We start from the raw sequence: 12,070 nt of genomic DNA on the forward strand, positions 1-12,070 counted from the left end.
AAACTTGAAAATGAAAGATATTCAAAGTGACTGAAGTGAAGTCGATGATGGTGGGGGTAGTGGTAGTGGTACTGGCTCAACCACAATGATATTGAATGAAATGACATGAAACAATAATGGAAAATATCCTTTGAAAGGTTTATTCTTTGCCAAAATTCCAATGAAATTGAGCCTCCCCAGAGAAGCTGTCGCCATCAATTTCGTTGGTAAAAGCAATGAAATGTAATTGTGAATACGAAATTCCTGGAAGACGGCCTAAATTAATCCGTAAGATTCCTGTAAATGATTGCAATTTGAGAAGTTAATTTCAATTGTCCAATTTTGGAATATCCGTTACATGTATTGTCTTCTATTGTGATGTGCTCACACATGAGGCAATTTGAATGTAGGTACGTAGGCAGAGTGGGTGGGCTACTTTTCCGTATATTAAGTTTGTCATTCCGTTTGTAATACCTCTAAGTATATATTTTAGACCCCACAAAGTATATACATATTCTTTATTAGCATAAAATTCTATGTCGATTTAGCGATGTCCATCCGTCTGTGGACATCACTCTAGCTTCCGAACGAAATGAAGTAGGCTGACAAAATCACCCAAAAGCATATTATGTCTGCAGAATTTTTGGTATTGAAATGGGCTATGTAGGTCCACGTTTTGGTATAGCCCCCAGATAATGGTACCTCCCTATCTTCGTATCTTCGTATAGCCCCCATATAACGGCACCGATATTCGGTGCCGTGATTCTTTTAACGAAATTATAACCGGAAATTGTTTCAAATTTGGTATTTGAAGTTCGCAATGGATATTACACCCTACGTCAGAAATTTTTCTGTGCAGGTCCACGTCTTCGTGTAGCCCCCATATAACGGTACCCCCCGATATTCGGTATTTTGATAATTTTAGCGACATTATTTCCCGGAACTATTTAAAATTTGGTATTTGAACTTCGTAATGAATACTACAGCCTAAGACAGAAAATTGTCTGTGCATGTCCACGTCGGGACCTGCCAATATTCGGTATTTTGATAGTTTAAGCTAGATTATTCACCGATTTTTATACTCTACACCACAAGGTGGTCAGGATATTATGTCTTTGTGCATTTGTATGTAACAGGCAAAAGGAAACGAGATAGACACATAGTTCCTTTTGATGATCTGCTTAGAATCACATTCTGAGTCGATTTATGCATGTCCGTCCGTCCGTCTGTCCATGTATTTTGTAAACAAAGTACAGTTCGCATTTATTGCCCTATCCAGATGAAATTTTGCACAAATCATTTGTTTGGCCCAAGGACGAACCCTATTGAAATAATCGGTCAAAATTTCGATATAGCTCCCATATATATCTTCGTCCGATATGCTTTTTATTGTGCACCAAACGTGTAATATCAGTTCGGATAGTATGGAATTTTGCGTATACAACCAAATTAGGCCTGAAAATAAGTATGCCAAATTTGATCGATATCGGCTCAGATATAGCTATAGCTCCCATTGTTCATCCGATTTGTTATTTTTGTCCTCCGCAGTCGTAATATGCACTCTGTAACAACAATATTTGGGGAAATATATCAAATACAGCTCAGAAATATCTTTGCCAAATTTTATCGAGATCGGTTCAGATTTGGATATAGCTCCCATATATAACTTCGCCTGATTTACTATTTTTGTACACCAAACGTCTAATATTTACCCAATTTGGCACTTACGACCGAGGTGAGTCTAGAAGCTAGTATGTCAAATTTGGTGAAGATCGGTTCAGATATAGCTATAGCTCCTATATATACCGTTCATCCGATTTGTTATATTTGCTACCCACAGCCGTAATATGCACTCCGTAACAACGATATTCAGGGAAATATATCGAGATCGGTTCCGATTTGGATATAGCTCCCACATATATCTTTATCCGACATCAAATTTATTGTTCACCAAATGGTCAATACATATCCGAATTTAAAAGATACAAATGCTTCGGCATATTTAGTTCATAGCGTGCATGATTGAATTCTCCCATAAAAACTTTTAAATGTTATGCGGATTTCTACTAAATTAGCAAAGTGGTGTTGGGTATCATAAAGTCGGCCGCCCGACTTTAAGACTTTCTTTCGCATTTGAATATTGTAATGGCTTGTGACAAAAGTTACCTATGCTGGTCCATGTCGTCGTACAATAGGTATTTTTAAGAATTTAACAGAATTTTTAACGGATTTTTTTTTTAAATTTGCCAAATTCGTTACAAATGGTGGAGGGTACGTTCACAACGTATATGCCCATGTATTTATGAAAAAAATTAAATTTTCCAAAATGCAACTTCCGCAAAATCTATTTTATGAATTTTCACATAAAACTGCCTACTGTTGTGGTAACAATTTTTATACTCCAGTATTGACTATTTTTACTCCTGGCGAAAATGGTTGGGAACAAATACTCCGAAAATAAAGGTTTAAAAAATATGTAATTTAGATATCACAGAAACGTAATACACTCACACACACACAGACATTTGTGGTATGGCCTCATTTTCGTTCTGGCCATTAAACGGCAACGTTAATGAGTTCAATTATTCGCTAATTACTCATGTGGTTTAAACGTTTAAAAGCATAATGTTATGTATTTGAGAGAAGAATATAAAAACAACAACAACCAAAATCATATGCCAATGTGGTTATGAATAGTAATTGGCTTTTAATAATTTTAAAAGAGATATAATATTTTAATTACATTATTTTTAGATATTTATTAAACTAATGAAAAGTTTAAATATGATCAGAACTATGTAAAATTATTTACAGAGAAAAGCAATTACTTTGCACTTTTGTGAATGGCAATTAAATAACATTTATCTACAACAATTGACAATCTCGTATGGGAGGGATTTAAGTTGGTAAGGGTTGGTTTTCCTAAGCCATCCAAAAAAAATCTGATATAAATTTACGTTACATGACATATCCAAAATTTTATTTTTTCCTTTTGGAGGACCACTGGCGATTTAATTCTTTTATTTTATTTTTTTTTTTTTTTTTTTTTTTTTTTTTTTTTTTTTGAGAAAATATGGGATGTATTGTGAACACCACTTACTTTTCCCGAATTAAATCTCAGATACCATGCCAATTAGATGAGCAATACTAACTTCCTCTAATACAAGTCCATATATATATGTGTATTAGTTGAATTAATGTTTAACAAGGTTATTATCTTCCGTTTCGACTTTGCCACATCATCACGACGGCCATACCCCATTTTTTAACTTATTTTTCCACCATTCACTTCTCTAATTCACCCCCCTCCCAAAACACTTGGCCATAAAAAATACATACTTTTTTGATGGCTATCTAAAATAGCTTGAAACTAGAAGCGGAGCAGACGCAAACGGAAGCAGGACACAATGTCGAAGAAGCAAAAAAAAAAAAACAGAAACAACAATGTCATCGTTGGCATTCCTTTGTGTTGGAATTTCTAGCTTAACAGGACTAAGTAGAGGCTTATTAACTATGGAATTTGATACGGCGAAGAAGATATTTCTACCAGCTATTAGGACAAATCGACCACAATGGCAAATGGCGCAGCTAATTATGTGGCCCGGAAAATATTTTGGCTTAGTCACTATCAGTGGCCAAGCGGTGGCATTAATTATTATAAATAGTTTGCGCTTTAACATGTGTGTAGCCATTCATCCACGCCTCCTTCCTTCATTTCTTCCTTACGTGACTAATGGCAGTTCCTTGAAATGTGTGAGAATTTATTTTCGTTCAAGAAGTTGTGAAATGTTTTCTGTTTGTCCTTAAAGTGAAGGTCAACTATGACACGTTTTTGAAGGATAGTTGTTAAGAAATATAAATTTCAAGGTCTGTAGTTTGGAAACAATCACAGCAGATTGAAATCTTTAAAATTAAGTCGTCAAACATATGGAGATTTTATTACGTTGTAAGACCAGAAATATTTATTTATTAATGCAGAAAATTATAAGTCGGAATGGGCCACAAAATTCACTATTTATATATTTGCTATTCATTTTAAAAATCTAAATATACATTTCTTCAGTTGATCGTTCCATCCAGTACTATTTTATGTTACAATTAAAAACCATTATTTGAAGTAGATCATACCACACATCAACATTTGGCTTTAGAGCAGTTATATTTGGTTTCAGACGGAACTAATATATCGCAAGATATCTAATTCTGAATCTAATTTCACTAAATTTGAAGGAGAAATTTTACTATTTCATACCAAATAGCTAACTATGCTAGGGAGGATTAAAATAAAATAGGATTAAAATTAAAGGAGAAGGATTAAAATAAAAAAATATATATCTGTGCCGAGTTGCACAAAATGGAAACCTACCTCCCGAAAGGCACACCATTTGGGCTAATATTAGCCATAATTTGTACATTTAACCTGGAATCGGATTAAGAATATATATGGGAACTATATGCAAATCAGAACGATCATGATAAAATTTGACAGAGGTATTTCTGGGTTGTATCTGATATCTGGTACCAAATATCATAGTTGCCGAATGCATATTACGAATGTGAGGGACTTCAAAACCAAATCGGATGAAATATATACAAGTGAGCTATAGCTATATCTGAACCAATTTTCTCCAAAATTGATGCACTAGCTTCTAGACTTAATTTGATCGGATGTATCAAAATTCAGGTAATTTGGACTGATATTGGCCATTTGGTGCACAATTAATCCGAAATCGGTTGAAGATATATGGGTGAGATAAAAAACAGGTAAAAAAGCTGTAAGTTCGACCGGGCCGAACTTGGAATACCCTTCCCATTTGTAACGAATTTAGCTATAAATTTCGCAAAAAATATAATCCGTTAAAAATTCTGTAAAACTCTTAAAAATACCGAATGTAGCCGTTATATTAGGGTCTATACGACGACGTGGACCTGCAAATTTTAGGCAAATTTTGATATAAACAATTAAAATACTCAAATGCGACATTTTAATAAAGAAAATCGGTTAGTAATGTCGCTAAAATCATCAAACTAGAGAATATCGGGAGTTACCGTTATATGGGGGCCATACGAAGACGTGGACCTGCACTGACAATTTTCTATCTTAGGCTGTAGTATTCATTACGTTCTTCCAATACCAAAATTGAGACAATTTCGATGAATAATGTCGCTAAAATCATCAAAATACCGAATATCGAGAGGTACCGTTATATGGGGGCTATACCAAAATGTGGACCTATATGGCCATTTTCAATACCAAAAGTCCTGCAGACATAGTATACATTTGTGTAAAATTATATAAATCTACTTCATTTCGTTCGGAAGCTAGAGTGATTTCCCCAGACGAACAGTCCAATGGACGGACAGACGGACGGACATCGCTAAATCGACATAGCATTTTATTGCGATCAAGAATATATGTACTTTGTGGGGTTTAAAATGTATATTTCGAGGTGTTACAAAAGGAATAACAAACTTAATATTCCCTATATACTATGGTGGAGGGTATAAAAATACGAATATTGGATTGAACTGTCAAGTGCCCTTTACTTCGTCAGCGAAAATCCACCTTAACATTTTTTATTTGTTCCAACAGCTCAGTAGAGTTCGTCCTGGGTCCAAATATATTTTTTTTGAAGAATTGCATCTCAATCGGACTTCCAAGCTATACATTGCTTACAAAAATGAAGAGGTCAAAAATGCATATACCGACTTGAACATAGACTTTTACCCTTATCTTGGACTGCTTCCCGATGAAAAATTTCTACACGTCGTGTCCTCTATTATCAGCTTTCATAACTTTCGTAACCTACATTTTCCTGTAATTATGGAAAAATTGAATTTCGTCGCACAGTTTTATCCATGCATGTGTGGCATTTCAATTCCAAATAATATTTTTTTTCCCATAAATCAACACCTCTGCCAGAAAAAGTCGATAAACATAAACATCTTATGTTTGGAATACAAAAAATAAAAACAAAGGGAACACAAACTATTGAAGTCTGCTTATTTGATTTGCACAGTGTTTTACAAATGCCGAGCTGAAACAAAATATCTTTAATGAGTGATGTTTGAGTGTATTAGCCCTTCCTATGTTTCCAAAATGGATTTCTGAACAAAAAAATGTTGACTTTAAAAGACCTAAGAAATTATGATCTACAGATTCTAAATACTGTAGCCATATCAGACCTCATAAATCTTCCGGCGTAAAAAAAGAATTTGACTCAAATCCCAAACATTTTTTGTAAACATTTCAATTTTTCTTATTTGCCGGCAATTTGATTTAAGTTTATAGCGTAACTCCACCCACCTACTTTCATCTAGAATGTACTAATACATGGTAGCTAATACTGGTCTACAATCACATTAAAGTCAATGGCCCCAATGAAATATTTGTGTGGTATGTGTGTGTTTTCCTTTACACTGTGTGTTTGTGTGTGTGTTTATGACTCCCATTGCGTTCTTACCTTTATGACTTTCTAAATACAGGCTCTGCAGGAAATAAGAAAATCTATATTTCCACCCACTTCCATTCGACAGAAGGCAGATTTGTAATTTGTTTTAAGTACAGGCACTTTGGAACGTAGCAGCAAAGTCAATTGTGGCATTTGTGTAACACCTACCTAGACGTTTATGTTTCCGATTGATTACATTTCCCAGCTGTGGCTGGGCTAGTCTCTGTTTCGTTTGGTGTTTTTGGTTTTTTTTTTTTTGCTTTGCTGCTCAGTCTTGCCAGCCACCTTCGACCGGTGTAAGATTAATGGCTTGACATTATTGGTAATTTGTTTGAAAATGTCAAGGAATTATGGACACAACACCTACAATCTAAACAAATATTGATGCTGTACAACAGCATGTAACCATCTTGTGAATGTGTGTAGATGTTTGTGAGTGTGTGTGTGTGCGTTTGGTCTGATTTGTTGATGACGCCCCATTGTTCTTCGATTGCAAACGGTGACCTAGAAAGGTGAATTGTGACATATTTTATCATTTGTTTGTTGAATCACAAGAATGCTGCTATTTTTGGAACACAAACTAATGTTATTTTTATTCAATAAAAATAATGTTTGGTTGATGTTGATGGTTTAGGTTATTTATCAAAGTGAAAGAATGCATAAATGGATAAGAAAAAGTCATTGGGTGGTAGCAGCGTATTCCATTGAAAAATTAATAAAATGAAATAAAGTAGAGAAAAAGGCGCCTGGACTTGGCACTTGAAAGAAAGGAACGAATGGTTCACATACTAGGTAATTCATCGTCTTTTCAGATGATAAAATGGGTATTAATCATGGAGTGGACAAAAAAAAAATATCCTTACTTCAGACTCAAAAAGTATAGTCTTTATGTTTTAATAATAAATGGCATTTGTTTATTGTCTGGCTTCAGATTGGTCTAATATTTAGAGGTGGACTGTGGGTCCTAGGAACCCGAAGTTCCATTTGGATTTTGATTTGAAGTACTATCAAGTCCACTTGGCATTTTTCACAACCCATTGAAATTATGAGAAAAATTGCAACGAATAAACAAAAGTGTTAATTTTAATCAAAAAACAAGTAAAAAAGCTGTAAGTTCGGCCGGGCCGAATACCCTCCACCATTTGGTACAAATTAGGCAATTTTCAAAAAAATAAAATCTGTTAAAAATTCCTGCATAGGACCTGCATAGGCGAGTTTTGTCACAAGCTATTACAATATTCAAATGCGAAACTTGAAACCAAAATCTGTTTATAATGTAGCTAAAATCATAAAAATACCGAATATAGGGAGGTACCATGGGGTTATAAAACGTGGACCTGTACAGACAATTTTCTGTCATAGGCTGTTCCGGTAAATAATGTCGCTAAAATCATCAAAATACCCTATATCGGAGGTACCGTTATATGGGGGTTATACGAAGACGTGGACCTACATTGTCCGTTTTCTGTTTTATGCTGTAGTATCTATTACGAACATTAAATACCAAATTTTAAACAATTCCGGTAAATAATGTCGCTAAAATCATTATTTGATGTTCGTAATGGATGCTACAGCCTATAACAGAAGATTGTCTGTTCAGGTCCACGTCTTCGTATAGCCCCCATATAACGGTAACTCCCGATATTCGACATCAAATAAGAAATCATCAATGTCGAATATCGGGAGTTACCGTTATATGGGGGCTATACGAAGACGTGGACCTGAACAGACAATCTTCTGTTATAGGCTGTAGCATCCATTACGAACATCAAATAAGAAATTTGAAACAATTCCGGTGAATAATGTCGCTAAAATCATCAAAATACCGAATATCGGGAGGTGCAGTTATATGGCCTATTTTCTGTTTTAGGCTGTAGTATCCATTACAAACTTCAAATATCAATTTTGAAACATTTCTGGTAAGTAATGTCGCTAAAATCATATGGGGGCTTATACTTAATATACCCTCCATACTATGGTGGAGGGTATAAAAATTAGAGACTATTTTCTGTATTTTTTTCGGATATATATATGAAAATATAGATGTCCTTTCTTTGACTTATAGTAAAATTTTATGAATACTATTTTTGTCTTTGTCGTCATCTCACGTAAACTCACGCAAAATACCGTTATATTTTACGGTGTTTTTAATATACAGGGTGAGATGAAAAAACTGCAGCCAACTTCAGACTGCTGTCATTTTCAAGCCACTCGTCCGACAGCTGTTAAAATTATTCCAGTGACAGTGATATTGTTAACAAGCGTACAAAAGCATTTTGGTGAGAATTTTTCAGAAAAAAAGTTAATCGTGATGGAATTCAAGCGTGATAGTGTGAATTCTTTATACTTGGCTGGAAGACCACAAGTGGCTACAGTTAGAGCACTCCAGCATTTAAATGTGAATAAATATTTTGTGTTTTGTACCATCGGTCGTTTCCGTGATACTGGTAGCATAGCCCACTATGAAGGAAGTGGACGGAAGGAAACAGCAACATCAGCAGAAATGGATCGAAAAGTAAAGAAGCGACTTGATCGAAACCCGCGTCGCAATGGCCGAAAAATAGCTCGTGAGCTGAATATATCGCAATATTCCATTCGGCAAATATTGAAAAATGAGCTCCGGGTAAAGCCATTGAAATTCCAAAAAGTGCAAGAACTTACACCGCAATATAAATAAAATATACTTAAAAAAGAGCTAAAGAGTTGCTTCGCTTTGCCGAAAGTGGTGAACTGCCGCCTTTGGTTTTCTACGATGAGAAAACATTTGTTGTCCAGCAGTTTGTAAACCAACAAAATGATTGTGTTTACTTGCCAAAGAGGTCGGCTGAAAATATGCACCTTCGGTTGGCCACCAGAACTCAAGCACCGGCCATGATGATGGTGTGGCCAGCCGATGGTCGCTCTCTGCTTGTATTAATCGACCCTGGGATCAGAATAAATGCCGAATATTATCGCTTAAATATTCTGGAGGGTGTATTAAAGCCTTGGGCACGCAAACATTTTGGCCACAGACCTTGGACATTCCAACAGGACTCAGCACGCGCCACCCAAAAATGGTTACAAAATGAGGTTCCCCGCTTCATTTCTAGCGCACAATGGCCACCAAAAACTCCGGATACCAATCCCTTGGACTATTGTGTCTGGAGTATTTTGGAAAGCAAGGTAGGCACTAAAAAATACCAAAGTGTTGATCACCTCAAGCAAACGCTTCGCCGGGAATGGGCCAAAATACCGTAGAGCCTTTTGAAGGCCATAATTCGTGCCAAAGGTGACCAATTCGAACAAATTTTAACTTATTTTAAGATATGATGCTATTTCCGACATTTTTTTTCATTCAATCAATAAAATTAAAAAAAAAAAAAAAACAAGTAAAAAAGCAGTAAGTTCGGCCGGGCCGAACTTTGAATACCTTCCACCATTTGGAACAAATTAGAAAATTTTCAAAAAATAAAATTAATTAAAAATTCTGTTAAAATCTTTAAAATATCTAATATCGGAATGTGCCGATATATGGGGTGATATACGATATTTTGGACCTATATAGACAATTACCTTTCAGGGGTTAAAGTGCTCACAAAGAACTCCGTGTGTGGATTTTCAGACAATACCATAGGAAAATATGGCTTGAATCATCAAAATACCGAATATCGGGGGTACGGTTATCTGGGGGTCATACGATATCGTTAACCTATCCCATCCCAGCCCATCTTCGAACTTGACCTGCCTGCAGACAAAAGAGGGATCTGTGCAAAATTTTAGCTTCCTATCTTAATTCTTTTAGACTGTAGCGTGATTACAACAGACGGACGGACATGGCTAAAACGTCTTAGAATTTTACGCTGATCAAGAATATATATCCTTTGTTGGGTCTAAAATGATTATTTCGATGAGTTACAAACGGAATGACGAACTTAATATACCCGCCATACTATGTATGGTGGAGGGTATAAAAAAAATGTAAACAATTTGGCATTTGGCTTTGTTGCAGTTTTTATTTTGCCCTGTTTAGCAAGCGAATGCAGCTTCGATTATGACCCGGAAACGTATTTTCTCTGAAGCGGCGATTTAATGTATCTTTCTATATCCTTCACCATTTGTAGTATGGAGGGTATATTGAGTTTGTCATTCAGTTTGTAACTGCTCGAAATAAGCATATTTAACCCTACAAAGCATTTACGTTCATAAGATTCTATGTCGATTTAGTCATCTCCGTTCACCGGTCCGTCTGTAGAAATCACTCTTGCTTCCGAAATGAAGTTGCTTGATTAAATTTTTTTGAGTTATATTTTAGGTCCGTAGAATTGTTGGTATTGAAAATTGGTCATATAGGTCCACATTTTGTATTCCCATATGTAAGAAATATCCTTGCAAAGAACTCACCATATAGATCCAAGTTTGGATATAGTCCACATATAACTGTACCCCCTGTATTCTGTATTTTGTGACAGTAAATTACTTATATAGGGTACTATTTTCTATGACAGAAAATTGCAGTACAGATCCATGTCTTCATATAGTCCATATATAATGGAACCTTCCTATATTCGGTATTTTGACCATTTTCGCCACATATTTCAACGAATTCTTTACATATTCCAAGTTTGTTGCAAATAGTGGAGGGCATGAAAAAGTTGTCCCGGCCGAACTTAGCTGCTTTTAGGTTTGCTTTTTTTATACCCTACAACACTATGTGTTGGGGGTATTATAAGTTTGATTGGGCCAAAAATTGAAATGGACCAAAAACTGAAAAAATTCCTGATTTTGCAGTTGCTCTACAGGTCGCAATTATAGACCAATTAAAGCGAAAGTTAGCATGGGGCTAGAGCTTAGGGCTGGGCAGAAGCCTTCCAATTTTGATGGTCATCGAGTAATATTTAATGGGTGAAATAGGCCACAACAATTGTGCTAAATAAAAGTCAAATTTTCAATAAAACCGTGAATATTTTTAATCCCGGCGAAATCACAAATAGGTCAATTCTGACCCTTACGTAGATATCGATAGTAAATATATCGGTTATATGTAGCGAAATATATACAATGTGTATATACAAAGGAAGGGGATGTTAGTTATATCTCGAGAAAGGCTGGACCGATTTTGACAAATTTTGCCAATTCAGAATGCCCTCTTGACATAAAAGTATAAAATCTAAAAAAATCACCGAAAAATATGCCAATGATGATGTTAATATAGATTTTGTAGTATTTTGTGAATTTTTTTTTATATTTTTTTTCCATGCGATTTTTTCAATTTGACTTTCAATATTTTGTAGTATTGTTTCACCTTACAACACAGGTTGGGGATATTATATAAGTATTGCAAATATTGTCCGATCCTCACGAAAATTTTCACAAGGGTAGGTTTGGGCTCAGAAGGGCTAGGCCTAATGTTTTCAAAGATGTCCGCAATATATTAGGTTGAAATGGACCAACAACTAAAAATTGTTCTGATTTTGCTGCCATTATAAAAGTCACAAATAGAAACCAAATGACACGAAATCTCGCATAAAGTTAGAGTTTAGGACAGTGGGTACAATTTACCACTAATTTTGTGTGAAAAAATACCAGCGTTACTTACAGGCGATATCTGAAATACACAAAAGGCGAACTTCTGTTTTTTATACCCTACAAAACTATGTGTT

The sequence above is a fragment of the Musca domestica genome, unplaced genomic scaffold (assembly GCF_030504385.1).
Source record: "Musca domestica strain aabys unplaced genomic scaffold, Musca_domestica.polishedcontigs.V.1.1 1, whole genome shotgun sequence".
Classification (NCBI taxonomy): domain Eukaryota; kingdom Metazoa; phylum Arthropoda; class Insecta; order Diptera; family Muscidae; genus Musca; species Musca domestica.